We start from the raw sequence: 19,799 nt of genomic DNA on the forward strand, positions 1-19,799 counted from the left end.
GCATAGATACTAAGATACTAATGATCATAAGACACAAAGATGGACAAACATAAAGCATAAATTTTTGAAAAACAAGAAAATAAAGAACAAAGAGATTAAAGAACGGGTCCACCTCAGTGATGGCGGCTTGTTCTTCCTCTTGAAGGTCTTATGGAGTGCTTGAGCTCCTCAATGTCTCTTCCTTGTCTTTGTTGCTCCTCTCTCATGATTCTTTGATCTTCTCTAATTTCATGGAGGAGAATGGAGTGTTCTTGGTGCTCCACCCTTAGTTGTCCCATGTTGGAACTCAATTCTCCTAGGGAGGTGTTCAGTTGCTCCCAATAGTCTTGTGGAGGAAAGTGCAACCCTTGAGGTATCTCAAGGATTTTCATGATGAGTGGGGTCTCTTGTTTGCTCCATCCTTTTCTTAGTGATGAGCTTGAGGTCATGCCTTCTTAGTTGATCCGGCTTTCCTTTTGAATCTCTCTTCCATTGAGCGCCCTCTTCACAAATGTCTGTGAGGACATGGTCCAACCTTTGATCAAAGTTGACCTTTTTGAGTTTGAAAGGGACCTCGGGGATCACCTTCTTCAAGGCCACAACTTCATAGAAGTGGTCTTGATGCACCCTTGAGATGAATCTCTTCATTTCCCATGACTCGGAGGTGGAAGCTTTTGCCTTCCCTTTCCTCTTTCTAGAGGTTTCTCCGGCCTTGGATGCCATAAATGGTTATGGAAAAACGAAAAGCAACGCTTTTACCACACCAAACTTAAAAGGCTTGCTCGTCCTCGAGCAAAAGAAGAAAGAATAGAGGAAAGAAGAAGAAATGAGGAAGAAGGGAATGGCTTTGTGTTCGGCCAAAGAGGTGGAGAAGTGGTGTTTAGGTTGTGTGAAAATGAAGGAGTGAAGAAGGGTTTATATAGGAGAGGGGGGTTTTATGAAGGATGGATGTGAGTGGTGAAGAGAGGATGGGATTTGATAGGTGAAGGGTTTTTGGGGAAGAGGTATTGAGGTAGTTGGTGAATGGGTGAAGAAGAAAGAGGGTGGTGGGGTTGGTGGGGATCCCGTGGGGTCCACAGATCCTGAGGTGTCAAGGAAAAGTCATCCCTGCACCAAATGGCATGCAAAAATGCGTTTTGAGCCAATTCTGGCGTTAAACGCCGGGCTGGTGCCCATTTCTGGCGTTTAACGCCAGTCTGGTGCCCCTTTCTGGCGTTAAACGCCCAGAATGGTGCCAGACTGGGCGTTAAACGCCCAACTGCTAACCTTACTGGCGTTTAAACGCCAGCAACATCTTCCTCCAGGGTGTGCTATTTTTCTTTCTGTTTTTCATTCTGTTTTTGCTTTTTCAATTGTTTTTGTGACTTCTCATGATCATCAACCTACAAAAACATAAAATAACAAAGGGAAATAGATAAAATATGACATTGGGTTGCCTCCCAACAAGCGCTTCTTTATTGTCAGTAGCTTGACAGAGGGCTCTCATGGAGCCTCACAAATGCTCAGAGCAATGTTGGAACCTCCCAACACCAAACTTAGAGTTTGAATGTGGGGGTTCAACACCAAACTTAGAGTTTGGTTGTGGCCTCCCAACACCAAACTTAGAGTTTGACTGTGGGGGCTCTGTTTGGCTTTGATTTGAGAGAAGCTCTTCATGCTTCCTCTCCATGGTGATAGAGGGATATCCTTGAGCCTTAAACACAAAGGATTCTTCATTCACTTGAATGATCAGTTCACCTCCATCAACATCAATCACAGCCTTTGCTGTGGCTAGGAATGGTCTGCCAAGGATGATAGATTCATCCATGCACTTTCCAGTCTCTAGGACTATGAAATCAGTAGGGATGTAATGGTCTTCAATCTTCACCAAAACATCCTCTACAAGTCCATAAGCTTGTTTTCTTGAATTGTCTGCCATCTCTAGTGAGATTCTTGCAGCTTGTACCTCAAAGATCCCTAGCTTCTCCATTACAGAAAGAGGCATGAGGTTTACACTTGACCCTAAGTCACACAGAGCCTTCTTGAAGGTCATGGTGTCTATTGTACAGGGTATTGAAAACTTTCCAGGATCTTGTCTCTTTTGAGGTAATTTCTACCTAGACAAGTCATCAAGTTCTTTGGTGAGCAAAGGAGGTTCATTCTCCCAAGTCTCATTACCAAATAACTTGTCATTTAGCTTCATGATTGCTCCAAGGTATTTAGCAACTTGCTCTTCAGTGACATACTCATCCTCTTCAGAGGAAGAATACTCATCAGAGCTCATGAAAGGCAGAAGTAAGTCTCATGGAATCTCTATGGTCTCATTTTGAGTCTCAGATTCCCATGGTTCCTCATGGGGGAACTCAGTGGAGGTCTGATGCAAGTGCATATTTGCTTTATTAGTTAGTTAGTTTAGTTAGTTTTAGCTTAATTTCACTTATTTTCTCTAAATAAACAAGTCCTTTTATGAGTTTTGTTTCCATGCATGAGAATACCAAGGAATATGTTGATTCTAGCCAAATTCATGCAAATGATTTAAGGAATGCATATATGAATGAGTATGAATGAATCTCATGAAATTTATTGCATGAATTGGTAAGACTTTGAAGCTATTTCCCTTGTTGATGATAGGTGATGAAACAAGGAAACATGGAAGCAAGAATGATGCAAGCTGGGCAAGAAGTTGGCGTTGCCAACTTGGATATAAAGGGCGTTGTTCTTGGCAACGCCAGGAAGAGGAGTTGGCGTTGCCAACTTGGGAATGTGGTGCGTTTTTATGGATAACGCCAGGCAACCAAGAAGCAAAGTTGGCGTTGCCAACTTGAGAAGGGCGTTGCCAACGCCACACACACAAGCAAGCTTGGCCCTGGAGGAAGAGAAGCTGGCGTTGCCAACTTGAGAAGGGCGTTGCCAACGCCACACACAAGCAAGCTTGGCCCTGGAGGAAGAGAAGCTGGCGTTGCCAACGCCAGGAACCATAGGCGTTATTCAAGGCAACGCCAAGCAACAAATGGAGCCTTGAAGAGGAGCTCGAGGGCGTTGCCAACGCCAGGAACCATAGGCGTGTCCCTAGGCAACGCCACACAAGCAAACTTGGCCCAGGAAAATGAGATGCACGTTGCCAACTCCAAGTTATGAAGGCGTGTTCCTTGGCAACGTAGCAAGCAATTTTGGCACCAAAGGGGAGCTCGAGCACGTTGTTGGGCTAGGAAGCATTGGCGTGTTTGGCAACAACGCCAGGAATGGTTGCTTGGCTAGGCACCAAGTCTTGGTGCCAACCAAGTTGCCAACGCCCATAAGCCGCACCAATCAAGTTGCCAACGCCCATAAGCTATGCCATGCACGTTGCTAACGCCCATAAGCCTTGCCATGCACGTTGCTAACGCCCATAAGCCTTGCCATGCACGTTGCCAACGCCAGGAAGCAAACATGGAGCCTTGAGAAAGGCTCGAGCACGTTGCCAACGTGCTGAAGAGAAGGAGTGTTTGGCAACAATGCCAGGATGGTGAGGAAATTGTGATGCACGTTGCTAACTTGGAATGTATGGGCGTTATCCACAACAACTCCAACAAGGCAGCCTGAACATGTCCTCTTCAATGGAAGATATCTTGAGCTACAGAGATCCAAATTGAGTGCTTCCAGTTGCGTTGGAAAGCTAACATTCAGAGCTTTCCAACCATATATGATAGTCTATGGTGGAGCACAAAATTGAAGCCAAACTAGAGTCATCTTTAGGCCCTAAAAACAAGAACATGAAGTGAAATCCAAGAAGGCTAGAGATTAGCCTTGGGGTGTGGCACGAGCACGTTGCCAACGTGCTAGATAGGGGGCGTGTTTTGCAACAACGCCAGCCCCAAGCCCCTGCCTTGGGAGGCTATGCACGAGCACGTTGCCAACTTGGGAGTGAAGGTGCGTTTTTGGCAACAACTTGGCAGCTTGACCTTACCTTCTTTGAGGAACCATAACTTGAGCTAGGAAAGTCCAATTGAGGTGATTCTAGTGGCATTAGAAAATAGACATCAAGAGCTTTCCAATGATGTATAGTAGTCCATATTGAAGCAGAAGGTTGACACTCAAATTCTGGGCTACATTTAGCATGAAAGTAGAGCCAAGAAGAGGAAAAGCAAGTTGTTGGCAACAACTTGGGCTAGCAACGCCCAAGTCTCAAACTCACTTCCAGGAAATTATGATGCACGTTGCCAACGTGCATTAAGGCCACGTTATTGACAAAAACGCCAAGCCAATGGGCCAGAAGCATGATGAATGAACTCTTCCTTTCCAAGTCTAGCAACACTTCCAATTGAGCCAAGAATTCAACAAAGAGGAAGCCCATATTGCCAACCTAATTCAAGATCTTTGAAAGAGTTTTGGGAACTAGTATAAATAGAGATTGAGTTTGTACTTGTGGGAGATTTTTACACACTTTTTGACACTTAGAACTTTTTCATACTTTTAGTACTTTTACTTGTTAGCACTTCCGGGAGGATACCCGGAAAGCACTTTTTCTTCTTGGAACTTCTCTTCTTCATTTTCTTAATCTTCAAGCATTTCATTATTCTTCTTCTTCTTCCTTTACATTTAGTTTAATTTTGATTTATGGCAATTGTTGTTGAAATTGGAGCAATGACTCACTAAACCCCACTTTCATTAGGGGGAAGAGCTCTGTTTGTTGGAATGAATTGGTGAACACATCTTCTCCTCCTCCATTCTAGTGGTTGATCTAAAGAGGGAACTCTTGCTCTTCATAGATTCAACCACCATCGAGAGAGGGGTTAATCTACATGAATTATGTGGTGAATTTGAGGAATGAGCCACATAATTCAGTTTAGAGTTCATCCTTTCATGATTTCTTTAATCAATATACCTTGGTTAGTATGTGAGATGTAACTCTCCTTGGTTGAGATTATAGGAATTGTGTGGCTGGATTAGATTTGAGCTTCATCTCTTCTCATGAACAATTAGATCACGAGAGTGGCAATTGGTTATGTTGAGAGAGATTGAATCACCAAGAGATTGGGATTCAATCACCCACTTGCCATGGATCTATACCCATGATTGAGGAAGATTTGACTAACATCAATTCATGAAAACTAGCATCTCTGATCCCTAATGATCCTCTCTATCATTAATTCTTATTTCTCTTGTTCTTAGTGTTTGAAAACCCATTGCCCAACTCCCTTCTACATCCTGTCAATTTACTATTCTTGTTATTACATTCTGTTCCTTTATTTCTTGCCATTTACTCTTATGTTCTTTAAATTTCTGCAACCTTTAATTCCTTGCAATTTATCTTTGATGTCATTTAAGTTCCTTGCACTTTAAGTTTCCGTCATTTACTTTCATTTTATTTCTCTATTCTAGTTCTTTACATTTTGTGTCATTTACATTCTTGCAATTATGTTCAAAAAATCAAAATGCTCATGAAATCAAAACTATGTTTGCTTGACTAAATTTACCATTAACTAAAGTTGCTTAATCTACCAATCTCCGTGGGATCGACCTCACTCTTTGTGAGTTTTATTACTTGATACGACCCGGTATACTTGCCGGTTATACGTGAAATCTAATTTTTACGTATCAAGGTCAGTGGACGCCCATTGAGGTCTTTCTCAGTGGCGTTCACTTCCTCTCCTTCCTCTCCAAATTCGGCCATGTTGATGGCCTTGCACTCTCCTTTTGGATTTTCTTCTGTGTTGCTTGGGAGAGTACTTGGAGGGAGTTCAGTAACTTTCTTGCTCAGCTGTCCCACTTGTGCCTCCAAATTCCTAATGGAGGACCTTGTTTCAGTCATGAAACTTTGAGTGGTTTTGATTAGATCAGAGACCATGGTTGCTAAGTCAGAGGGGTTCTGCTTAGAATTCTCTGTCTGTTGCTGAGAAGATGATGGAAAAGGCTTGCCATTGCTAAACATGTTTCTTCCACCATTATTGTTGTTGAAACCTTGTTGAGGTCTCCCTTGATTCTTCCATGAGAAATTTGGGTGATTTCTCCATGAAGAATTATAGGTGTTTCCATAGGGTTCTCCTAGGTAATTCACCTCTTCCATTGAAGGGTTCTCAGGATCATAAGCTTCTTCTTCAGATGAAGCATCCTTAGTACTGCCAGGTGCATTTTGCATTTCAGACAGACTTTGAGAAATCAGATTGACTTGTTGAGTCAATATCTTGTTCTGAGCCAGAATGGCATTCAGAGTATCAATCTCAAGAACTCCTTTCTTCTGACTTCTCCCATTGTTCACAGGATTCCTTTCAGAAGTGTACATGAATTGGTTATTTGCAACCATTTCAATTAGCTCTTGAGCTTCTGTAGGCGTCTTCTTCAGATGAAGAGATCCTCCAGCAGAGCTATCCAAAGACATCTTGGATAGTTCAGAGAGACCATCATAGAAAATACCTATGATGCTCCATTCAGAAAGCATATCAGATGGACACTTTCTGATCAATTGTTTGTATCTTTCCCAAGCTTCATAGAGGGATTCTCCATCCTTCTGTCTAAAGGTTTGGACTTCCACTCTAAGCTTACTCAATTTTTGAGGTGGAAAGAACTTTGCCAAGAAGGCATTGACTAGCTTTTCCCATGAGTCCAGGCTTTCTTTAGGTTATGAGTCCAGCCATGTCCTAGCTCTGTCTCTTACAGCAAAAGGGAATAGCATAAGTCTATAGACCTCAGGGTCAACCCCATTAGTCTTGACAGTGTCACAGATTTGCAAGAATTTAGCTAAGAACTGATGAGGATCTTCCAATGGAAGTCCATGGAACTTGCAATTCTGTTGCATTAGAGAAACTAATTGAGGCTTAAGCTCAAAGTTGTTTGCTCCAATGGCAGGGATAGAGATGCTTCTCCCATAGAAGTCGGGAGTAGGTGCAGTAAAGTCACCCAGCACCTTCCTTGCATTGTTTGCATTGTTGTTGTTTTTGGCTGCCATGTCTTCTTCTTTGAAGATTTCTGTTAGGTTCTCTACAGAGAGTTGTGCCTTAGCTTCTCTTAGCTTTCGCTTCAAGGTCCTTTCAGGTTCAGGGTCAGCTTCAACAAGAATGCTTTTGTCCTTGTTCCTGCTCATATGAAAGAGAAGAGAACAAGAAAATGTGGAATCCTCTATGTCACAGTATAGAGATTCCTTGAGGTGTCAGAGAAGAAGAAAAATAGAAGGAAGAAGTAGAGAATTCGAACTTAGTGAGATAGAGTTCGAATTGTGCATTGAGGAGGAGTGGTACTCCATAAATAGAAGGATGTGAGAAGAGGGGAAGAGATTTTTCGAAAATTAAGTTAAAAAGATTTTAAAAACATTTTGAAAAATTGATTGATAATTTTCGAAAACTAAAAGTGGGAAAGAAATCAAGTGATTTTTGAAAAAGATTTTGAAAAAAAATATGATTGAAAACTATTTTTGAAAAAGATGTGATTAAAAAGATATGTTTGAAAAATTATGCTTTTAAAAAGAAATGATTGAAAAGATATGATTTGAAAAAGATTTGATTTTGAAAAACTTTGAAAACTTTGAAAAAAAATCTGAATTAAAAACAGAATCTTCCCTCTTGTGCCATCCTAGCGTTAAACGCCCAGAATGGTGCACATTCTGGCGTTTAACGCCCAATGCACTACCTTTTTGGGCGTTAAACGCCCAACCAGGCACCCTGGCTGGCGTTTAAACGCCAGTCTGTCCTTCTTCACTGGGCGTTTTGAACGCCCAGCTTTTTCTGTGTAATTCCTCTGCTGCATGTTCTGAATCTTCAGTTCCCTGTACTATTGACTTGAAAATAGAACCAATGATCAAATAAACAATGCATGCAAGACACCAAACTTAAAATTAGACACTAGACTCAAACAAGAAATATAAAATCTTTTTGGTTTTTATGATTTTGAAATTTTTTTTTTCGAAAATTATATGGAAACAGAAAATAAAAGTTTCAGAATTCTTAATTTGGATTCCAGGAATCATTGCAATGCTAGTCTAAGACTCCGGTCCAGGAATTAGACATGGCTTCACAGCCAGCCAAGCTTTCAAAGAAAGCTTCGGTCCAAAACACTAGACATGGCCAATGGCCAGCCAAGCCTTAGCAGATCATTGCTCCAATAGCAATATTGATAGAAATCAACAAGCTCTTGTGATGATCAATTGAAACCTCGGTCCAATAAGATTAGACATGGCTTCTCAGCCAGCCAAATTTCAACAGATCATCATGAAACACTAGAATTCATTCTTAAGAACTCTGAAGAAAAATACCTAATCTAAGCAACAAGATGAACCGTCAGTTGTCCATACACGAAACAATCCCCGGCAACGGCGCCAAAACCTTGGTGTGCGAAATTGTGATCACTACTTTTCACAACTCAATTAATCCCTAGTAATGGCCCCAAAAACTTGGTGCTCAATACCATGGCATAAACACAACTTTGCACAACTAACCAGCAAGTGCACTGGGTCGTCCAAGTAATAAACCTTACGCGAGTAAGGGTCGATCCCACGGAGATTGTTGGTATGAAGCAAGCTATGATCACCTTGTAAATCTTAGTCAGGCAGACTCAAATGGGTATAGATGATATATGAATAAAACATAAAGATAAAGATAGAGATACTTATGTATATCATTGGTGAGAGCTTCAGATAAGCGTATGAAGATGCTTGTCTCTTCCGTCTCTCTGCTTTCCTACTGTCTTCATCCAATCCTTCCTACTCCTTTCCATGGCAAGCTTATGCAAGGGTTTCACCGTTGTCAGTGGCTACCTCCCATCCTCTCAGTGGAAATGTTCAACGCACCCTGTCACGGCACGGCTATCCATCTGTCGGTTCTCGATTAGGCCGAAATAGAATCCAGTGATTCTTTTGCGTCTGTCACTAACGCCCCGCCCTTAGGAGTTTGAAGCACGTCACAGTCATTCAATCATTGAATCCTACTCAGAATACCACAGACAAGGTTAGACCTTCCGGATTCTCTTGAATGCCGCCATCAGTTCTTGCCTATACCACGAAGACTCTGATCTCACGGAATGGCTGGCTCGTTTGTCAGGCGAGCACTCGGTTGTCAGGTGATCAAACATGCATCGTGTATCAGGAATCCAAGAGATATTCACCCAATCTAAGGTAGAACGGAGGTGGTTGTCAGTCGCACGTTCATAGGTGAGAATGATGATGAGTGTCACGGATCATCACATTCATCAAGTTGAAGAACAAGTGATATCTTGGAACAAGAACAAGCGGAATTGAATAGAAGAACAATAGTAATTGCATTAATACTCGAGGTACAGCAGAGCTCCACACCTTAATCTATGGTGTGTAGAAACTCCACCGTTGAAAATACATAAGAACAAGGTCTAGGCATGGCCGTGAGGCCAGCCCCCAGTGATCAAAAGATTCAAAGATCTCAAGATGTCAAATACAATAGTAAAAGGTCCTACTTATAGGGAACTAGTAGCCTAAGGATTACAAAGATGAGTAAATGACATAAAAATCCACTTTCGGGTCCACTTGGTGTGTGCTTGGGCTGAGCAATGAAGCATTTTTCGTGTAGAGACTCTTCTTGGAGTTAAACGCCAGCTTTTGTGCCAGTTTGGGCGTTTAACTCCCATTTTGGTGCCAGTTCCGGCGTTTAACGCTGGGAAATCTGAAGGGGATTTTGAACGCCGGTTTGGGCCATCAAATCTTGGGAAAAGTATGGACTATCATATATTGCTGGAAAGCCCAGGATGTCTACTTTCCAATGCCGTTGAGAGCGCGCCAATTAGGCTTCTGTAGCTCCAGAAAATCCACTTCGAGTACAGGGAGGTCAGAATCCAACAGCATCTGCAATCCTTTTCAGTCTCTGAATCAGATTTTTGCTCAGGTCCCTCAATTTCAGCCAGAAAATACCTGAAATCACAGAAAAACACACAAACTCATAGTAAAGTCTAGAAAAGTGAATTTTAACTAAAAACTAATAAAAATATACTAAAAACTAACTAGATCATACTAAAAACACACTAAAAACAATGCCAAAAAGCGTACAAATTATCCGCTCATCATGAAGCATGAAATTGAAGCTCAAGCAAGAGGCAACTTTAGGCATCAAAACTGAATTCAGAGAAGGCCAAAACACTTAGCAACAATTTGGGCTGGGAACGCCCAAGCCCAGGAAATTCCTTGCACGTTGCCAACGTGCATAGAACTGGCGTTATTAGCAGCAACGCCCATTATGGGCTAGAATCTATGAAAAAATGGCTCTTGTTCTCTACACCCTTTTCAAAGGCAACTTCTTCCTTCATTGGACCAGGAACTTAACAATGGAAAAGCCCACATTGCCAACCAAATTGAGGACCTCCAAATGAGCTTTAGGAGTAGTATAAGTAGAGTAGGATTTTGTACTTGGGAGGAATCTTCTTCCACTTTTTAGAGACTTTTACTTTTACTTTGACATTGTGATTATTCTTCACTTTCGGGAGAATACCCGAAAGCTATTTTGTCTCTCTTGCAACTTTCAAATTTCAGTTTTAAGAACTTCTTCTTCATTCTTCATTTTTCTTCTCCATTTAATTTTAATGTTTATCTTTGCAATTGTTGTTGAATTTAGAGCTATGATTCACTAAACCCCACCTTCATTAGGGGGAGGAGCTCTGTTTATTTGAATGGGTTGACAACAATTCTTCTCTTTCTCAATTCAAGTGGTTCATCCAAGAGGAAACTCTTGTTCTTCACAGATTCAATTACATTCGAGAGAAGGATTGAATCTATATGAATTGTATGGTGAACTTGAGAAAGAATCCATAGAATTCAGTTTAGAGTTATCCTTTCATGATTTCTTTGATCAATACACTTTGGGTTGGTATGTGAGATGTAACCTCCCTTGGTTGAGATCCTGGAAGTTGTGTGGCTTGGGATTAGAAATTGAGCTTCACCTCTTCTCATGACCAATTAGATCACGAGAGTGGCAATTGATTGTGTTGAGGGAAATTGGATTGCCAAGAGATTGGGATCCAATTATTCACAATCTGCCATGGATCTATACCCATGATTGAGAAGGAGTTGAACCAAGTCAATCCATGATAATTTACACCTCTGAGCCCTAATGATCTCTCCATTATTCATTCTTATCTCCTTTGTTCTTTAGTTGTTTTGAATACCCACTACCCAATTCTCCTCTACAATCTTGCAATTTATCATTCTGTCACTTATATTCTGCTTCCTACTTCTTGCAATCTATTCCTCTGCTCTCTAAATTCTGCAACATTTACTTTCCTGCAATTTACTTTCGTGTCATTTAAGTTTCTTGCATTTTAATTTTCAGCTATTTACTTTCATTTTCTTCCTTTACTATAGTTCTTTAAATTCCTTGTCAATTAATTTCCTGTTAGTACATTCAAAAATCGATTCTCATGAATTCAAAAATCATGTTTGCTTGACTAATTATACCATTTAATTAAAATTGCTTAATCTACCAATCTCTGTGGGATCGACCTCACTCTTGGTGAGTTTTATTACTTGATACGACCCGGTATACTTGCCGGTTGTATACGTGAAATCAAATTTTCACGTATCAGACGCCTTTTTAGAAGGGTTATTATCAGCACTTGTATGTGTCTGATCCCCCACTGGCATTTGAATGCCAGGGGTGGAAGCTGGAGTGGCCTTAGACGCCAACTCCTTACCTGTTTCTGGCGTTTGAACGCCAGAACTGTGCTTCCTTTGGGTGTTCAACGCCAACTCGTTGCTTGTTTCTGGCATTGAATGCTAGGACTGAGCATGGGTTGGGCGTTCAACACCAGCTTCCCACCCATTTTCTGGTGTTTGAGCGCCAGAATTATTCCATTCTGGGCTCTTACTATCCTCAGATAGATTTTGGGTGGTTTGCTCTTTTCTTGGCTTCCTGCTATCTTGAAGTGAGGTATTTAATATTTTCCCACTTCTTAATTGAACTGCTTGGCACTCTTCTGTTATTTGTTTTGATAGTTTCTGTTCTGTTTGCTTCAACTGTACTTCCATATTCATATTAGCCATTCTTGTTTCTTGTAATATCTCCTTGAATTCGGCTAACTGTTTTGTTAGAAAGTCTAATTGATGATTGAATTCAGTAGCTTGATCTGCAGAACTGAGTTCAGCAGTTACTGTTTTAGCCTCTTCTTTCATGGAAGATTCACTGCTTAGGTACAGATGCTGATTTCTGGCAACTGTATCAATGAGCTCTTGAGCTTCTTCTATTGTCTTTCTCATGTGTATAGATCCACCAGCTGAGTGGTCTAGAGAAATCTGAGCTCTTTCTGTAAGCCCATAATAGAAGATGTCTAACTGCACCCACTCTAAAAACATTTCAGATGGGCATTTTCTTAGCATCTCTCTGTATCTCTCCCAAGCATCATAAAGAGATTCATTATCTCCTTGTTTGAAGCCTTGGATGCTCAGCCTTAGCTATGTCATCCGTTTTGGAGGAAAATAGTGATTCAAGAATTTTTCTGACAGCTGTTTCAATGTCTTTATGCTGTCCTTAGGTTGGTTATTTAACCACCTCTTAGCTTGGTCTTTTACAGCAAATGAAAACAGTAACAATCTATAGACATCCTAATCTACTTCCTTATCATGTACTGTGTCAGCGATTTGTAAAAACTGTGCCAGAAACTTTGTAGGTTCTTCCTGTGGAAGACCGGAATACTGACAATTTTGCTGCACCATGATAATGAGCTGAGGATTCAACTCAAAACTACTAACTCCAATGAAGGGTATACATATACTACTCCCATATGAAGCAGTAGTGGGGTTAGCATATGACCCCAGAGTCCTTCTGGACTGTTCATTTCCACTTAGGTCCATGATGGAGAAAGGGAGATGACTTGGATTTATTTTATTTAATTTATTATATAAAAAAATTGATTTTCGAAATAATAAAATAAAATAAAATAAAAACCGAAATAAAAATAAAATAAAATAAATAAAAAAAGAAAATTAAAAATAATAAAAATTAGAAAATATTTTATGAAGATTTTCGAAAAAGTGAGGAGAGAGAAAGTGGTTAGGATATTTTCAAAAAAGATAAAAAAATTATATATATATTTTAAATCTTAAAACGACAAGATTTGAAAAATTTTGAAATTGAAATCTGAATTTTTAAAAAATTTCGAAAAAGTAGCTTAAAAATAGTTAGAAAAGATAAATTTTTTTTTTGAATTTTAAATTTTATGATGAAAGAGAAAAAACACACAAAAGGCACAAGACTTAAAATTTTTAGATCTAATGCTCCTTGTTTTCGAAAATTTTGGAAGGAAAACACCAAGGAACACCAAACTTAAAATTTTTAGATCAAAATACAAAGAAGATTCAAGAACACTTTGAAGATTCACAAGAACAACAAGAACAAAAGAAAGAACACCAAACTTAAAATTTTTAGAAAACTTCAATAAAATTTTCGAAAATTATAAAAAGATTAACAATAAACACACCAAACTTAAAGTTTGGCACAAGATTCAATCAAAGAAAAATTATTTTTGAAAAAATTTTAAAGAGAAGATACCCAATTACCAAGAACATAAACCAATGCTCTAGCCAATTGAGCTGTAAATGTAACACTTGTTTTGAAGAGGTATATTTTTTTTTTTGGAAGACTAATGCTTTGGAAAAGCACAAGAAAAACAAGAAAAGACATAGAACAAGAAAAGCTAAAGATCAAACAAGAAAAATAAAAAAGAAAAACTTGAAGATCAAGGAAGAATGAAGAACACAAATTCAAAAAATTAAAAGGAAAACATAAAATATGCAATTGACACCAAACTTAGAACAAAATACTAAACTCACGAAAAAAATTGAAAATTGATAAAGAAAAATAATAATTTTAAAAATTTTTGAAAAGAAAATAAAGGACTCAGATTAAATGACTCTATAGCAACAATACTCTATTCCTAATCTAAGCAACAAAATAAACCTTTAGTTGTTCAAACTCAAACAATCCCCGGCAACGGCGCCAAAAATTTGGTGCACGAAATTGCAATCACACTTTTGCAATCCGCACAACTAACCAGCAAGTGCACTGGGTCGTCCAAGTAATACCTTACGTGAGTAAGGGTCGAATCCCACGGAGATTGTTGGCTTGAAGCAAGCTATGGTTATCTTGTTGATCTTAGTCAGGATGCCAATAGGGTTCTTTCGTTTTAATTGTAAAAAGTCAAAGGGCATAAAATAAATACTTATTGTGCAATAATGGAGAATATGTTGGAGTTTTGGAGATGCTTTGTCTCTTTATTTCAGCTTTTCTATTGTACTCCTCTTCACACACGCAAGGTTCCATGGCAAGCTGTATGTAGGGTGTCACCGTTGTCAATGGCTACTTCCCATCCTCTCAGTGAAAATGGTCCAAATGCTCTGTCACAGCACGGCTAATCATCTATTGGTTCTCGATCATGTAGGAATAGAATCCATTGATTCTTTTGCGTCTGTCACTACGCCCAACAATCGCGAGTTTGAAGCTCGTCACAACCATCAAATCCTTGAATCCTACTCGAAATACCACAGACAAGGTTTAGACTTTCTAGATTCTCATGAATGCCGCTATCAATTCTAGCTTATACCACGAAGATTCTGATTAAGGAATCTAAGAGATATTCATTCAATCTAATGTAGAATAGAGGTAGTTGTCAGGCACACGTTCATGGATTGAGGAAGGTGATGAGTGTCATGGATCATCACCTTCTTCATGGTGAAGCGCGAATCAACATCTTAGATAAGAACAAGCGTGTTTGAATGGAAAACATAGATAATTGCATTAATTCATCGAGACGCTGCAGAGCTCCTCACCCCCAACAATGGAGCTTAGAGACTCATGTCGTCAAAGAGTATAAAATTCAGATCTAAAAATTGTCATGAGATACAAAATAATTCTCTAAAAGTTGTTTAAATACTAAACTAATAACCTAGGTTTATAGAAAATGAGTAAACTAAGATGGATAGTGCAGAAATCCACTTCTAGGACCCACTTGGTGTGTGCTGGGGCTGAGACTTAAGCTTCTCACGTGCTTGGGCTGTTTTTGGAGTTGAACGCCAAGTTGTAACGTCTTTTTGGTGTTCAACTCTAGTTTGTGACGTGTTTCTGGCGCTGAACGCCAGATTGCAACATGGAACTGGCGTTGAACGCAAGTTTACGTCGTCTATCTTCGCACAAAGTATGGACTATTATATATTGTTGGAAAGTCCTGGATGTCTACTTTCCAACTCAATTGAGAGCAGGCCAATTAAACTTCTGTAGCTCCAAAAAATCCATTCCGAGTGCAGGGAGGTCAGAATCCAACAACATCAGCAGTCCTTTTTCAGCCTAAATCAGATTTTTGTTCAGCTCCCTCAATTTCAGCCAAAAAATACCTGAAATCACAGAAAAATACACAAACTCATAGTAAAGTCCAGAAATATGATTTTTGCTTGAAAACTAATAAAATTTTATAAAAAAATAATTAAAACATGCTAAAATCTCCATGAAATTACCCCCAAAAAACGTATAAAATATCCGCTCATCAATCTTATCCCCAAGAAAATTTCTTAAATAATAAAAGAAGAATAACTTACCACTTGGCAAATCGAGCACCTTGCTTGTAGTATTCAGCAGATCTGGAAGCCAATCCATCTAACCCTTGGCACCAAGATTCATTGTTTGATCCTGGTAGTGGGACGAAGCCCTAAAAAGAGACAGAAAAAAGAATTAATTACTAATTAGTAATAGTAAGACAGAATTGAAAAAAAGTCTTAATTTAACCAATTTTGCTTACATAATAATAGTAGGAGGATAAGACATTGGAAGAAAGACCCAAAACACTCTTATCAGTTCCACACATAGTAGTCCATACTCTACACTTTATTTAATATGAAAAATATATATATTATATACAGATTACAATATTAAACATATAATTCCCCTTTAAATAGAAAAATCATAACCAAAACCAAAACAATAGACACCATTTGGATTCAACTCTGCAGAGTCTGCAAGGGAATAGTATAGAAAACTGTGCACTATGACACCGTTGTAGATGATAACTTAGGTTGTGTATTATCACACGTATCATCCTCATATCTGAAAAACCGTCTTATGAGGCTGCCACATACACACATTATCAATTACCACCATACACCAACCAACTCATAAAATCTTTTGAGGAAACTATATATATATATATATATATATATATATATATATATATATATATATATAACGAACTCAGAACCTTCAATTGGCACAAAAAAAGTCTCGGTACCCTCACTCTCTCTAGTGTCAATTATACAGAAATCTTATCATCTAATAACTTATATTAAAGGAATCAAATCAAAGAATGTAAAGTTAAACATCTATTAATCTACAAAATCAAAGAGATAAAGGACAATAACACATTCTATTCAAACTGTATACTGAACTAAACCTTAGATAAGGTAAAAATTGAATCAACAAAGGAACAAAAAATGGATTGGTGAATATTTTATTTTATTACCAAGGAGCATAGAACTCAACAAGTGCTCCTCTGTCCTGACCAACCTCCTTTTCAAAGTTATCTTCCATGAGCACAACAACATCGTCTGCAGAGACAAATACGAAGACGAAAGCAAACACCACCACTCCCGACACTAAACCCCTGCTCCAGATCTGTGCACGCGTCAAAGTGTCAGAGGTGTTCGAGGTTAATTAATGGTCTAATTGTTCTGCCTATTTACAAAGATCGAAGCATAAAAGTGGGACCAGATATTACCAAGCTCAATTTTGTATTCTAATAATCCTAATTCATCCTATCAAATAAATATTTTGAACAAATCAATATGACAGATAAAGAAGTTGGATATGTTTCCTGATTAACATAGACTACAAGAACACCTAAAGAAACTAAATTTCATGTGAATTGAGCCTATAAAGCATGCAAATGTTTCATAATCTATAGGACAGGCTAGCACATTTTCAGAAGTTTCCTTCTAGCTGCAGATCTTAAAATAATTATGTTTTTCAGTGTACTGCCGTTTTCATATTCAAAATTCAGTTACGATTAAGTCTTGATCATAAAGCATATTATAATATATTGATTCATGCCAATAATATTGAGTTGGGCTTGCTTGGTAGTCACAGATCCTGGAAACATGGATTTAATATTAATCCTAGTCTTCGTTTTATTTCAGAGGATCCTTTGAATGTGCTTCCAATCTTAGACTTCACCTCCTCTCCCATCTCAGAAAGAAGTGTTTCTTGTACATGTTCTAGACCACCACCACTTTCATTTGTTTTCTCACTGATATTAGAAAGAAAACTTGCAATTACAAAGTGAGCCCTAATCTTGTTGTACAGCTCCGCAACAAATTTGCCTATTTCACCATCTCGATGAATTCCCAGCACGAAACAGGTAGCATGAGAACCAATGTCCAAAAGTAATTTAACCTCTTCAAGTTCAGAATCATATCCAAGTGGACGGTCAATATGCAGAGGCAAGGGAGGAAGTCTTTTTGTGGCCTCTTCAGCAATATTATCAATAGCCATACCCCAAGGTCTGCAAAGAACACACATACACATTTTCTTTCTATTTTAATTTCGCTTCTTTTAAACAAATATATAAACTACTATCAAACAAAAGAATCGTATCTTACAATAGAACTAACAAAGACCAAAAGATAACAAAAAGAAATATCCAAATGAACATAATGTATAGGTCTATACTGCTACTTTATATATCAAATGGGTGATAATATAAAATTGACTATATTTAAAACAGCTATGTTTACAGAGTAAAGTAAGTAACTACTGATCAATACTCACGTATTGTGATCACAGCGTTGACCATAAATCTTGCTTTCTAGTTCAAAATTGCAAATCTTTTAATTTGCTCATCTTTTTTGGCATCTCTTCCAAATCTTTTAATGTGCATTAAACAAACATAGGATTTAATTTTTAAAGAATACTCTCCTATAGCAGGCTCATTTGAGCTTTTCCAACATGATAGAAATCTATTCAGACCAGTAACTAAGTTTAATCCAAGGTTCATTCCTGGCATCAACGTATCAGAAGGATGGTCAAAACTCTACCACAAGAAGTTGTCCTCCGCAGCATCCTGTTGGCTAAGTTGCACGAATATTAATACATGAATATATATATATATATATATATATATATATATATATATATATAATGTCAAATTTAATTATTTTAAATTAAAAAAAATAAATATTTAGATAGTCGAAATAATCAACTTAACGTCTTAAATTGTACATCTAAATAGTTTTGAAATAAAGTAAATAAACAAATAAAATTTACTCAAAACCACTTAATTTTGAACTAATTTGTGCCGGTAAAATAGTCGTACCTATGCAACATAGCGTGTTGGTACTTCACAACAAGATTTCCCGAGTTCAAGAGCTGTGCAGTTAAGTTATTTGAAGCTTGGAGGGATAAAGATATGTTGGATGACCAAACAACACTAGTGTTTGCGTCATTGAGAAGTTGAAGAATTCCCTTGTCACTGAATTTCAAGAGTCCGGACGTGCTTTGAAGGGGTCTTTCTCTATTGGCCCCCCACACTACTATCGGGTTTCTTGATGCATCTCTGTACCACACACCCAAATACCAACTTGTGCCAGTTTTAGGACTGAAGAAACCCAGTTCAAAGCTTCCATCAACTGAAACTAAGGTCTCACCATCTCTCATAGATTGACCCGTTCCCAACCGATCTGTTGAAGTGGAAGTTCTCACGCAAGACACTAGAAAGAACCAAATAATTAACATACTGAACTTGCCTACAAGTCACTAATGAATATGAGCTATTAATAGAAAGTAAAATTTCTCATGTTCAAAAATAAATCAATTTTCCTGAGTTCTTCACAACCGCAAATTTGAAATCCTATGTGAGTTGCACAATTAACACAAGTATTAACAAAAATTAGCAGGAGCATCTTCAAATTTGAAACCTAAAACACTCAAAATTGCTGACAAATAAAATTGAGAGAGGAGAAGAAAACTGCTGAACCTTTTCACGAACATGCAGCGCCGAAATTGGAGGAGATGCAGAGAAGGAGGAGCTTGGAGAAGAAGAGCTCAATCTTGAAATTTTGCAGCGAGCATCTGGTCAAGAAGCTCCTCAACTTCCGCGTTGAACTTCCTTGTCGCCATTGACGATGCTTTCGAAGATGAAAGTGATGCTGGTTCCACCGTAGCGACATAGATCTGAGACGAACGAAGAAACGAAGACAGTAATGCGGATCTGAGGCGGAGGATGAAAATAGGAACAACGATGCAGTTTGAATGATGGACAGTTGTCAGTGATGGCAACGTCTACGACGGTGATCAGCGATGGAGGGAATGCTTGAGGTTGTGCCGTTGTGACTTGTGAGTTTCTGTTTTGGGTGGGAGAGTTTTTACTATGTGTTGGCAATTGATGAAAGAAGATGATAAAAATAAAAATAAAATAAAAAATTAGTGGCAATCATGATAATTGCCGTTGTTGATGGAAAAAAATTAGAATTAAAATAGATAGACAATAATAATTTAGTGGCAATAGTAATAATTGTCATTATAAACTATAATAATAATGATAAATGTATAATTGTCACTAAAATATAACTTAAATAAAATTAATAGTAGTTATTGTATTATGGCCACTAAAAATTTGTCGTTAAAACTAATTTTTTTAGTAGTGATAGTATCAAGCAGATATAAATTGAGTTTTAATTAATTAACAACACTGCTTAACCGAAAAATATAGTTAAACAGTATAATCTAGAAACCAATGGCCAATAATTTAACAAATACTCCAATTGACTTGGACTTGTTTTTACCAATGGCATCAGAGATAGGAATAACTATGTTATTACAAAATTTTCATACATGTTGCACATACAACAAAACAAGTTGTAAAAATTCTTTTTTTTTTAA

The 19,799-nt window shown here is 38.2% G+C and overlaps 1 long non-coding RNA gene and 1 other non-coding gene across 5 annotated transcripts; one reads left to right on the forward strand and one right to left on the reverse strand.

Annotated features, from left to right (window-relative positions):
- The first annotated feature begins 6,370 nt into the window (after positions 1 to 6,370).
- On the forward strand, positions 6,371 to 6,478 carry LOC130972472 (small nucleolar RNA R71). Its single transcript, XR_009083638.1, has one exon. It is a non-coding gene; the product is annotated as a small nucleolar RNA R71 (small nucleolar RNA).
- Positions 6,479 to 14,648: 8,170 nt separating this feature from the next.
- Positions 14,649 to 19,304, reverse strand: LOC130969281 (uncharacterized). Of its 4 annotated transcripts, XR_009081836.1 has the most exons (6): positions 18,895 to 19,303; positions 18,235 to 18,628; positions 17,691 to 17,989; positions 16,387 to 17,424; positions 15,470 to 15,579; positions 14,649 to 15,268 (listed from the first exon to the last, which is right to left on the reverse strand). It is a non-coding gene; the product is annotated as an uncharacterized LOC130969281 (long non-coding RNA). The 4 variants fall into 4 exon arrangements; XR_009081837.1 differs by having other exon boundaries at positions 16,387 to 17,982; positions 18,895 to 19,304; XR_009081835.1 differs by having other exon boundaries at positions 16,387 to 17,989; positions 18,895 to 19,304.
- Between the last annotated feature and the right edge of the window lie 495 nt (positions 19,305 to 19,799).

This window comes from Arachis stenosperma, chromosome 3 (genome assembly GCF_014773155.1).
Source record: "Arachis stenosperma cultivar V10309 chromosome 3, arast.V10309.gnm1.PFL2, whole genome shotgun sequence".
Lineage (NCBI taxonomy): Eukaryota > Viridiplantae > Streptophyta > Magnoliopsida > Fabales > Fabaceae > Arachis > Arachis stenosperma.